Source organism: Salvelinus alpinus, chromosome 1 (genome assembly GCF_045679555.1).
Source record: "Salvelinus alpinus chromosome 1, SLU_Salpinus.1, whole genome shotgun sequence".
Classification (NCBI taxonomy): Eukaryota; Metazoa; Chordata; class Actinopteri; order Salmoniformes; family Salmonidae; genus Salvelinus; species Salvelinus alpinus.
Window position 1 is genome coordinate 49,654,181 of NC_092086.1, and position 13,265 is coordinate 49,667,445.

General features: G+C 43.1%; 1 pseudogene; it reads right to left on the bottom strand.

Annotated features, from left to right (window-relative positions):
• Nucleotides 1-5,071: 5,071 nt before the first annotated feature.
• LOC139578941 (neurogenic differentiation factor 2-like) lies at nucleotides 5,072-10,104 on the bottom strand (annotated as a pseudogene).
• Between the last annotated feature and the right edge of the window lie 3,161 nt (nucleotides 10,105-13,265).

The window sequence follows — 13,265 nt, forward strand, 5'->3', positions numbered from 1 at the left end:
TCATCTGTGCGAGCTCGTGGACAGCCTAGGCACTCGCCCAGGTCGAGAGCTCTCTCCATTGTGCAGAAAATTAGCCTACTGCCACTCTGTACAGGGTATCTGCATCCGTCGTGGTTCGGGCAGAAATAAGGGAATGATTGTAATGCAAAGTTTTAGCCAGATACCACATTCGTTAACAATACCAAAATGTAAATTCCTGCTATGTCAATTGATCAAAAAACAGCATGAAGACATTTTCACCAGAGGATTTGTGCAGCACTTACTCGGTGTGTGTGTGTTTTGAAGTCAGAATAAGAACTTTCTTTTTAAACGTGCTGGATAATGAACAGATGCCGTGAAATTAGGAAAGAAATACAGACTCCTCCCAGCAGCGCCACTTTGGCCGGCAAACTGGCACGAGACAGCGGCGAGGCGCGCGGGTGTCCTCTCCAGAGCTCGTGCTGGTGCCGGGGAACATTAAGGAACTTGGCACGCGCAGCTCTGCACGGCTGCCAACTTCCGCCTCTGGAAAGCGCGCACCTCACGCCGGACGGGGGAATATTTTGATAGATGCCCTCTCCAACTGGCTCGAGCCTGCTCCACCGCCTGCACTGACTCTATAAACGCACCAGCACACTTCGGTTTTTGCTGATTTGCCTAAAAACGCATTTCAAAGAATAGACTAGGCCTATAGCATTATCATATGCTATTTAACCTTTTTTTATGCAATACATCATGCAGTACTCAACTTTCTGCACACAACATTTATATTCCGTTTGTCAAGATAGCGTAAATCGTTCCGGTAATTGTATTATCCCAAAGTGAGTGAAGGCTCAATTTAGTCACATCACAGTCACGTGTAAGGGAATGCATCAATGACCACGTAGCCTAGACTTTAGTTTATTTCTCGTCCTCTCGCGCACTGTCGTCGCAGAATGAAACGCGCGAGTGAATTGTGCTCAGTGTTCAGTTTGAAACGAGAGAAAGGAATAGACTAGCCTAAAAAATTGCCTAGATGATTTTAGTTACATATACTGTATAAGCAAACTCAAGTATTACTGAGATAAATGCACTGGATTGAGTCTAGGCTACATCAGACTAATTCCAATTTGATGCACCTGAAAATCTCCTGCGTGCAAAATAGCCTGCTTTTGGGATTAAGTAAAGTTGTGTCTATTTTTATAGGCTGATATCCGATATGTAGTTATGTTCGTTTTATATTTGTATTTAGTCTATTAATGTAAAATGTAGCTAAACTTTCACTTTAGATTGCTGTCCAAATGTCTAGCCTCTAATGCAAATGGACAACAATAAAACTGGGGTTACAAAATTAATTTTGTCCATATATATGTTGTTTTATTTATTATATTTTTAACAAGGCTGTTCTCAATTTATACTGTTGGCTGGCCTACATTGCTGCCGGTCATCATCGCTCCACGGCTCAAGTCCAGCTCCCTTTCTTCTGTGAGCCGGAGTGTCCTCAGCTAATCGCACCCTGGACATTTTGAGAAACATATGGGTCCCGGGGCAGCGCTCCAAACCAACCCGGGTGACATCGTCTCATGCACAAGGGACGCGCGAGGGCAACTGCTGCCCCTTGCATTGTGCGTCTAGAAGGCTTGCCTCAAAATCACACCTGTGTGTTCAAGAATAATACAAATGAATGTCATTATTTTTTTTCTCTTCACGTTATCATGGCATTGAATAAGCTTAATGAAGAGTTCAAGAGTTGCGACGACAATATAAGATCGTCCGAGCTGCCGGACATGATCGTATTGGGACTAGGCCTGTTGTCTCTTAAATTACATTTTATTTTCTCATTCCGATATGTACTTTACAGCACATGTCAATGTGTTTTTAATTATAGTTGATAGTCAGGAAGTAATCCCCTCCGTGAATTTAGTGATGTCTTATATGCTCCATGAAATTTTGAGAGATAGTAGACTATTATCTAGTGATGGAGACGTGTGAATTAAAAAATATATGTATTTAGGAATATGAATGTTTTACTGTTGTTAATGTGCTTATGCTAAAAACTGAAACGTATAAATATTTGAGTGCAGTCATCAATACCAAAAGCATTAGACAGTGCGGGAGGCCATTCAACTAGTTGATAGTCAATTTTGAAAAGCATGTTTGCACATTCAAAGACACGTTCATTCAGTGCATTTGACTCAAAATCCCAAAATTTTGCTCATAAGAATGCACCATGTACATTTTTTAAAGGTTAGTGTATAGATTCATTAAAAACAAATCATTTCAGTTGAAACAATAAGCCCACTGTATTTTCTGACAAACAAAAATCGACGAAAGAAGTTTTGCATCAAGGGAATAGAATCACACAATACACTTTTGATTAAAGTTAAAAGCTGTAACTGTGACCTAGAGAATTAGCTACGCCTGGCAAAATAAATGCTAAAAGTCAAGCACAATGGAAATCTCTCTCTCTCAATTCATTTCAATTTAAGGGATTTATTGGCATGGGAAACATATGTTAACATTGCCAAAGCAAGTGAACTAAATAATAAACAAAAGTGAAATAAACAATACAAATTAACAGTAAACATACACTCACAAAAGTTCAAAAAGAATAAATACATTTCAAATGTCACATTATCTGCAAATAGTTAAATTCCAAAAGGGAGAATATATAAACATAAATATGGGTTGTATTTACAATGGTGTTTGTTTTTCACTGGTTGCTCTATTCTTGTGACAACAGGTCAAATGTTGCTGCCGTGACGGCACACTGTGGTATTTCACCCAGTAGATATGGGAGTTTTTCAAAATTGAGTTTGTTTTCAAATTCTTTGTGGGTCTGTGTAATCTGAACAATATATGTGTCTCTAATATGGTCATACATTTGGCAGGAGGGTAGGAAGTGCAGCTCAGTTTCCAGTTTCCACCTTATTTTGTGGTCAGTGTGGACATAGCCTGTCTTCTATTGAGAGCCAGGGATGCCTACAGCAGCCTTTTTCAATAGTCTTTACATAGTCAAAGCTTTCCTTAAGTTTGAGTCAGTCTAGTTTTCTCAGTTTTTGTTGTTAATTCTTTCCAAAGTGTCAAATAATTATATTTTTGTTTTCTCATGATTTGGTTGTGTCTAATTGTGTTGCTGTCCTGGGGCTCTGTGGGGTCTGTTTGTGTTTGTGAACAGAGCCCCAGGACCAACTTGCTTAGTGGACTCTTCTCCAGGTTCATCTCTCTGTAGGTGATGGCTTTGTTATGGAAGGTTTGGGAATCGCTTCCTTTTAGGTGGTTGTACAATTTAACGGCTCTTTTCTGGATTTTGATAATTAGCGGGCATCGGCCTAATTCTGCTCTGTATGCATTATTTGGTGTTTTACGTTGTACATGGAGGATATTTTTGCAGAGTTCTCTCTCAATTCAACGGGCTTTATTGGCATGGCAAACATATGTTAACATTGTCAAAGCAAGTAAAATAGATAATAAACAAAAGTGAAATAAACAATATCAAATGAACAGTAAACATTGCACTCACAAAAGTCCCTCTATCTCTCTCTCTCTTTCTCTTTCTCTTTCGGTGTGTGTGTGAAAGTTATGGATGTTATGATGAGTTATGATGTCCTGCTTAGTCCATCAGGGTAGGCTACCTGTGGAGAAATAAAGGTGGGGTTGAAGAAATGCGCTGTGGCAAATACATGACTTTCTTTTGCTTGTTCCCAAAACATTCCAATATGGAGTACATGGGCTGTATTAAGGTCCTCGGCTGGCCGAAATATTTCAGCCTCTTTCCAATGCCGTGTTTTGATTACAAATGATATTCTTTGCTAGTTTGGGATCCCGTATGTTTCGTGCTTTTTTGGGCCACAAATTTCGATAATTTAATGTCAATTAATAGGGCCTATAGTCTCTGTATTTCTTCCGCGTTTCAAAAATCATCTCATATACATATACACCGCGCATTTGTCTCTATCCCGTGCATTGTGACCCTTGTGTCCGTTTGAGTCAAGCTTACCTTTGATGCCAAGAATATTCTGGCATGCGCTCAAAGTGAGCAGGAGCACGGCTGCTTGTATGCACAAACGCAAAAGAAGCCCGAAAAACTCACAAACGCATGATCTAGAGCCGGGATGGGCACCATTGATTATCAGACTGCATAACTGCAAGAGGGGGGTTGCTAAGATATTGGACCGGCTCAGACTGCATCTGGGTATGGGTGTGGGTATGCAGACCCGCGAGCCACTGCGGCCCCTCATGATGACTTCCTATGTTTTGTGACCCCACCCACATCAAAGTTGCACACCCCTGATCTAGAAGTTAGTTGTCATAGCAGTCCCTCCCTTCAAAGGAATTCGTTAGGCTTATAACCGCTCCCATATCATTTGAACATCCTAGAAATCCCCGAAAGCTTCAGACAGGGCCCTTTGGTAACTGTTAGGGATTTTGGCTCGCCTGCAGATCCGGAGGCCGTTTCCCAATCTGTCCAGATCCTGCTGTTCAACTCATTAGAGTCCATTGCAGGGCTTCTTTGTTGACACATTTTGTCTTTGTAATATGTTCGTTGTGTTCTGGAAAGATGGTGTTGGCCTGTTGATTAGATCCTATACTGCCCGTTTCTGCCTCCATGCCTAATCATTAGGAATGCTAGCATCTCCCACCGTGGAAGTCTTTCGGAAATGGTTTTGAACTCATTCTGCAACTCTTTTTGTGGGTTTAATTGAAGAATGGGATTTACAGCAACCTATTGACATAGCTTATATATGTCTGCCATATTAAACCATTGGATATAGCCCGCCGAACCTGTTAGAGTCACATGTCAAGTGATGCTACTTCTTGAAATCGGTAAACGCACTTACCGAAAGCAGAGCGATATGGGGATGTTTAATAGTAAACCCATCCCTTTCCAGGCCACACTGCGTCATTTTTTCATAGAGAATTTCCAATGATAAGAATAATCACAGGAAGAATATAATACAGTCCTTACGTAGTTGATTATTATCCTGATAATTTAACCAGCTAGCCAGAATATACTTGTTTTACACTATGTAATGGTTCTCAAATTCACCGAGAAAAGACAACGTTAACAGATAACTTGGATATAGGTTTAAAATGAAATGATGTAGCGCAATTTCATGTATTATCATTTTATTTTACCACACACACACATTGTTTAAATACAAAGTTTTAACTTTCACTTTCAATGAAAAATGCAACACATGTTGACGACTCTGGGGACCCTTAGTGGAAATATTTGCATTGATTAGTTATTATAGGCAAAATGATGCATTAAATAATACTGTTTGTAAATAATAACAACAATAATAATAATAGTCATGTTATTTCAGTGCAATATATCGACCGACCTTCTGATATAACTTCGACTATTTCGAAATTGAGTGCTAAATCCTGGCCCTTACACTTTTAGAAATAGGCCCATTCAACAAGTCAATGTGCTCGATGAATTAGAAAGTTACTTGACTTGCCATATTTATTCCTGTGGCATGACATGAAATATTGTGTTTAGCATATTTTATTGTCGGCCTATCCCATTCTCCGTTCAGTCACTGACAGGATTGTAGATGTATAAAGGCCAGTAGATGTATAAAGGCTTACATTAAACCATTTTCGATTGCATTTTAATGACATCTCAAATTTAGTGCAAACGTGCAAATCCATTAAAGGTAGTCTAATCTAATGAACGTAAACACTATCGAATCGTTTACATTAGAAAGACTTGAGCCCATATCTGCTTCTTTAGAATCATTCATTTAAAATGTTGGCTTTAGCCTTATAGGCCTACTCTGCCAAATATTGTTTGCTTTTCCTTTGCTTTTCCTTATCCATTGGTGGTATTCTAGGGATCGAAAATTGTATTCTCTGTGTCATTATGGTGACTTGAATCCATGTCCCTCAATAGAAAAATAGACGTCAAGCAATTCCCCCCGTGTGTGTTATGGCAAGTCAGAATAGGGGCCGAGAAGCAATGAAATGATATTGTTGAGAAGTATTAAATTAATGATTTAATGTACACTATTTTAGATATAGCCTATAGTTGGTCCTTGTATACTCGTTTGGCGTAGGCTATTTCTTGCATAGATGTGAAATATGTTTAATTTTCTGACATAGCTGTTGCCAATTGTCGACATTTAAAAATATATATCTTCCTATCTCTGCGACATGCTTGCTTTTAAGTGCACTGCTTGCTTCTTAATTTAATCCTCTATTTTCATATTAGGCTATTATTTCCAAATTAGTTACAGCATCATCGGTTGTTACAATGTTATAAATGCGGCTATGCGGTTGCATTTTAACTCTGTTCATCTAGCAATTTCAATAATAACCCATACGTCAATCACCGTCAAATCTGTACACATTCCATTTCAAATGCAACATTTTCACAGCATCCCATCGTCACAGAATAGAAACAAAATAAATACAATTATATAAAAGGACATAGAAAAACAATAAATAAAACGCTGTTTCCGCAATGATCAGTGTCTGGTGTCATAGTCCTTTGAGACTAAGTTTAAGGGTAGGGGCTGGGGGGTGACCGTGCACGCTCCTTGCCAAAGGTGGGCAACTAATTGATTGTTGATTGCAAGAAGACTCCCACGCATGGCAATATCACTGCCGTTTCAGTTGTGGAAAAACGCATTGAGTTCATCGTATACGGGGACGGGGGCCCTTTCGTGGTGCAGGTGCATGTCGTGGTAAGGCGATACGTTTTCAGAGTGGATGCTGCTCCGCACACCTGAAGAACCGTATATGTGGCCAGCAGTGGGGCGAGAGCCGGCCAGGCCGGAGTAATGCATAGAGTAATGATAGCTTTTCTCGGCTACCTCGGGGGACGTAGTGCCCTGGTGCTTAAGAGAAAAGTTGCCATTGATGCACACGGGAGGGGAGATGGGCCCCTCATACTCTGGGCTGTTGTATTCTGGAGATCCACTGCCACCGTACAGTGAATCGTAGGCTGAGCAGTACCCTTGTGTCCGTAAGGGATGCGAGTTGGAACCAGACTGATACTGAGGGCTGGAGAGGCGGGAGCACTGGTAGGGGTAAGGATGCATGGAGAAGGAGTTGGAGCCGGGATAGCGTCCCCCCTCCGGACACTGCTCCGTTAGGAAGTTTCGGGAGTTGAGCTGCAGACAACCCGCAACCAGGTTGGTCGTGGGTTGGGACAGTCCTTTACACAGCGTCTGCACGTAGGACACAAGATCAGGCTTCTTCCCGGAGCGCAGGATCTCAGAGAGGGCCCAGATATAGTTCTTGGCCAAACGGAGAGTCTCGATTTTGGAGAGCTTTTGCGTTTTGGAGTAACAGGGCACGACTTTACGCAGATTGTCGAGCGCAGAGTTCAGATCGTGCATGCGCGTCCTCTCCCGCGAGTTTGCCTTCTGACGACGCAACTTGGAGCGCTCGATACGCGCAGGTGTCATTTTACGCTTCTTAGGGCCCCGTTTTTTGGGCCCGTCCCCCTCTGCACCGTCCTCTCCTTCGTCCTCATCCGCCTCGTCGTCGTCCTCGTCTTCACCGCCGATCTCAGAATGTGCCCGGCTGCTTCTCAGGTCCGGGACATCCATGTCGTCATCGCCCACGCGGCAGTGATCTTCATCATCCTTGGTCTTCGAGTCCTCGCTCTCGCTGTCCTCTGCCCAGGCCGAATACTTATGCATGTCGGGAAGCAGCGACGGGTCACTGAACAGCCTAGTCAACATTGCGGCACTGAAAGAAATAAAGGACGTTGTGTGAGGAGTGAGGACATTTCAAATCAGAAAAGGGCTAAAGGAAAAAAAGAAGAATGTAATGAAATTCATTCAACAACAATGGGATAATACTCAAATTAGGATTAATATCTCTTCATGATAAAGGCAGAGGACATGAATAGCCTAATAAGACTGAAATGATACGTGTTGGAAGGAACTAAAACAGCATGCCATCGGAAACATTTCAGTGAACACCGGGGTCTATCGCCCAACCGGTCCCCTATTTAATTCCCTCCTGTCGTCCATGTGCCCCCTCTTGCCCTCGCGCAGCGGGTCCCAACAGCAGAGGCCACATCACAGACCCGTGGGGCGCGCTGTGAAGCAACGTACCCCTACTTTCACTCCCCCCCGACGCCCACATACTCCTGGCTACATTCCAGCACTACTCCACCGCACTACCCACCTCCACAGAAAGCATGACAAGAGGATATGTACAGTGTCTCTACCTCGGTGTTGATCATCGTGTCAGAAGATAACAAAATAATGTGTGTGGATATCGGAAATTATTTGAATTAATAGGCTATCATATTTTTTGTAAAAATGTGACATTGAGATGACTTCTACCACACCTGCAGAGCCGCTGTTGTCTTATCACGCTCAGCCTTATAGTCTACCAGAGGGCACTATAGGATAACATGGGTTAATATTATCCACAAAGATCCATTTTGATTGGCAATAAATAATTATAATGATAATAATAATAATAATAATGTACATTGTTATTATGGCACTCAAAAATGATTTAATGTGTAAATATCTTACCCAAACGCCAATTAGAATATCATCCAAATATTATAATCCAAAAATACGAAGTTAATTGAGACAGCCCTTTTTTGAAAATGGCATCAATTATCCGAAAAGGGGAAACGAGATGGTATTTCAATGTAAATAGCCAGTGCAAAGATATGATAGATGGACAGTTTAAACCATCTCAAACCAGTAACATATTGTCACCCTAAATCACTGTAAATCTCTTGTATCTCTGGTAGGCTGTAGAACTGTGGTTGGGCTACGTGATGTGTGTAGACCCAAAGTCAACCAGGAGGAATACGGTGCTAATTATCTCGAGGGTGTGCCAGAGGCAAAATCTCGTTTGGAAATTTCAGGCTCAGGAGATTTGCTCAATTAAAAAAAAAAAAAAAACGTTTAATTAACAAACCATGTAGACTACCTTACAAGAAAAATATTTCACACATAATTCAGTATGCACGACAGAGCGATTCCAAACCACTTTTAGTTGGAAATGTTTGCATTTACAGATGGAAATTGCTTGTATCCCTTTAGCAGTCGTTAAATATATATCAAAAATGCATTTCCGAAAGCAGATTTGTATTTTCTTTCAATTGCAACAATAATCTCCTCTTGGATGTGCTTGCGGTGCTTGCTTGCGTGATTTAGGGGAGCTATCGATGTATTGTTATGCAGAAGGTTGTGCTGTTGAAAGAATAATTGTGGATGATAAAACTACACAAACACAAATAAATAATGTCCGTATTAGCCTACTGTACATTCGCTTTCAATAACGCCCCACCCACCCTTTCATTTTCTCCAAGATGAACACTCAGATAAAATCATCGATAAATCTTCTCTCTAAACCATGAGACGGAGAAATAATTAGCTGACGGTGAAGAATAATTCTGCCTCCCCTCTCTCTCCCTATGTATCTCTCTTTCTCTTCATCTCTCTGGTTCCATAGGTCCATGGAAACAGGCTTCCTTTTGTATTTTTCACTAATCAAATTAATGCCTTATACTGTCTGACTATAGAAATTAATTCAATTCAGGAGGAAGATTGCTGCTATTTTTTCGATTGTTCAGAGATAGACGGTAAACTAGAGCTTGTCTTTGTGTATAGCTGTTTTCTGAATAAAATAAGCATGGAATATTATATTGCACTCCTAGCCTATAATTAACACACAGAATGGAGGTCCGCGCTGTTAAAAGTTGAAGGACAAATGGAGCATAACATCGTGCCAAACGAAGAACCATAGCTACACCATAATCCAAATGTTCAAAAATGGCATATAGCTGAGTGAACTCAAAACAGACGTTTACAGGAGGCACAGAAATCCACCGAAAAACCGTCACGAATTAACCTTGCATTATTAATCTCTATTTATTAAATTAATTACTTTCCATATTGGGAAGGTCACTCGTCGATTTGTTTACACTCCAACTTACCTCCGCGGGAGCTCTTGAAGGGGTGGAAAGCGCGTGAGTTCAGACCATCTTCTGGGACCGCGAGCAAACGCTCCTATAGGTGCGGCAGGGTGCTTTCAGTGTGGTATCCGCGCGCGCGCTCTGAGACAGTGTGGCATCGCTACCAGGCAGGGTTACATACCAGCTATGATGCCAGGCCATATGGTTGGCACGTCACTGGCAAGAACCATCACATGAGAGCCGGTGATTGACATGCGCCCGCATTCGGAGAGATTGTCTTCCCGAGGGAAGAGGGCCCCGCCATCTGTCACTGCGCTCGCGCTCACAGCCAGAAAAAGCGAGAAACTGAGACGGAGGCAATACGAGTGAAAGAGAGGAAACAGAAAAGTGGGCGCACAAAAATGTTTGTTGTAGACAACGGCAATTATTGGTGTATTTGCCTTTATTTTTTATTTTTGTACATTTAACCTAAGGGTTAAGTTATACGATAGCATGCATAAAACAACGGTGCTCAAGGAGAGGGGGTTGGGGTGCATTTGCAGACCTGGGAACAGAAGGCGATATTGTTTATCTATTTATTTACCTAATTGAATGGCATTATAGTGATCTATTCAGGGGGGAAATAATCGAAACAAATAGCATTGCGCGCAGACTCTACGGGCAGAATGATCAATGAGACTCATCTTCAATAAAGACCGACAGACAGATAAATATAGGCTATTGAGACCCTATTGATTGTTTGTTATTTATAGGTGCTCGTGAGATGAGATCGGAGATTAGACGTGAGCACGGGTAGGAGAGATGACGAGGTTGCTTGAGCGGTGGTGTTTTCAGAGTGAGACGCTGAGGGGGGCCTGGGGGGCGAGCGAGCTCCAGTCCTCCTGCACAGCAACAACGATGGGGCCCAGGTGTGCGACCCCACCAGGGACGGGATAAGGGCGGGGATCGGTGAGGGAGGGGGCCAGGGGTTGGTTGGAGCTGGCATCTGTGCGGTTGCCCAGAGTGGGAGGAGCGTTGGCACACTAACCAAATCAATGGCGTTATAAATAAGAGAGCTGCAAGCCTGCGAATTCCTGCTTTTCTCTTCCCCACTTCTTGTCATTGGTATCTCTGAGTTATCTCTATTCCAAGTTCCAACTCCAATATCTCACCATTAGGCAGGCATTAGTGAAGTTAATCTGGAAAACGAGCTCTGTGACCACCAGGTCCAAGTTGGCATGCATGTGTCTGTCCATTGGCACAGCAATGACAGACCATTGAGAGGTGGGAAAAGGGACATTTTGAAGCAGGAAAATAGCACCATGGGTTCATGTCCTTGGACCAGGTTCTCCTCCAACTCCCCAGAGATCCCAGTTAGACACCCACCAGCGGAGGGTCACCTGCGGGGTCAGCAGTAGTGTGGCAACAGCTGTGGCTATGGGGGTCATGATTCTGCACATTCGATAATGTGTCCCATCCAGTCCCCGACGGTCCTGAGAGAGAGGATGGCATCCTGGCACCACTCCAAAGGTGGGGGATGGAAGGCATCACGTCAGGCCCTGCTGCCAGCCAAATCGGTGCCCTACCTCAGCAGCACTAGTGAGGCGGGAATGGAGGGCGGTGAGCACGGGTTGCCTTACCCGTGCGTTTCAACAAGTCCCAATCATCCTTCAAATCACCTTGCCAAAAGAAATGGCAAATGTCAACAGCATCGTTTTAGCCAATGACAGGCTAAAGGAGACAACAAACATGGCGGCTGTAAACTGGTATTAGAATACTGGGAAGAGTTTATGCAAAATAATGTGTTCGTGTGTATGGATTTTGCCAGATCAAATCAAATCGAATTTTATTGGTCACATACACATGGTTAGCAGATGTTATTGCGAGTGTAGCAAAATGCTTGTGCTTGTAGTTCCGACAGTGCAGCAATATCTAAAATGTAATCTAACAATTCCACAACAACTACCTAAAGCACACAAATGTAAGTAAAGGAATGGAATAAGGATATATACATATAAATATATGGATGAGCAATGACAGAGCGGCATAGGCAAGATGCAATAGATGGTATAAAATACAGTATATACATATGAGATGAGTAATGCAAGATATGTAAATATTATTAAAGTGGCATTATTAAAGTGACTAGTGATCGATTTATTAAAGTGGCCAATGATTTCAAGTCTGTATGTAGGCAGCAGCCTCTCTGTGTTAGCGGTGGCTGTTTAACAGTCTGATGGTCTTGAGATATTAGCTTTTTTTCAGTCTCTCGGTCCCAGTTTTGATGCACCTGTACTGACCTCGCCTTCTGGATGGTAGCGGGGTGAACAGGCAGTGGCTCGGGTGGTTATTGTCCTTGATGGTCTTTTTGGCCTTCCTGTAACATCGGGTGCGTAGGTGTCCTGGAGGGCAGGTAGTTTGCCACCGGTGATGCGTTATGGAGACCAAACCACCCTCTGGAGAGAGCCTTGTGGTTGTGGGTGGGCAGTGATACAGCCCGACAGGATGCTCTTAATTGTGCATTTGTAAAAGTGTGTGAGGGGTTTAGGTGACAAGCCAAATTTCTTTAGCCTCTTGAGGTTGAAGAGGCGCTGTTGCGCCTTCTTCACCACACTGTCTGTGTAGGTGGACCATGTACTCTGTGTACTCTGAGGAACTTAAAACTTTCCACCTTCTCTACTGCTGTCCCATCGATGTGGATAGGGGGGGGGGGGTGCTCCCTCTGCTGTTTCCTGAAGTCCACGATCTTCTCCTTTTGTTTTGTTGACGTTAAGTGAGAGATTGTTTTCCTGACACCACACTCCGAGTGCCCTCACCCCCTCCCTGTAGGCTGTCTCGTCGTTGTTGGTGATCAAGCCTATTACTGTTGTGTCGTCTACAAACTTGATGATTGAGTTGGAGGCGTGCATGGCCACGCAGTCATGGGTGAACAGGGAGTACAGGAGGGGGCTGAGCACACACCCTTGTGGGGCCCCAGTGTTGTGGATCAGCGAAGTGGAGATGTTGTTTCCTACCTTCACCACCTGGGGGCGGCCCGTCAGGAATTCCAGGACCCAATTGCACAGGGCGTGGTTGAGACCCAGGGCCTCAAGCTTAATGATGAGCTTGGAGGGTACTATGGTGTTGAATGCTGAGCTATGAACAGCATTCTTACATAGGTATTCCTCTTGTCCAGATAGGATAGGGCAGTGTGCAGTGTGATGGCGATTGCATCGTCTGTGGACCTATTGGGGCGGTAAGCAAATTGAAGTGGTTCTAGGGTGTCAGGTAGGGTGGCGGTGATATGATCCTTGACTTGTATTACAAAGCACTTCATGATGATAGAAGTGAGTGCTACAGGGCGATAGTCCTTTAGTTCAGTTACCTTTGCCTTCCTGGGTACAGGAACAATGGTGGCCATCTTGAACTGGGGGACAGCAGA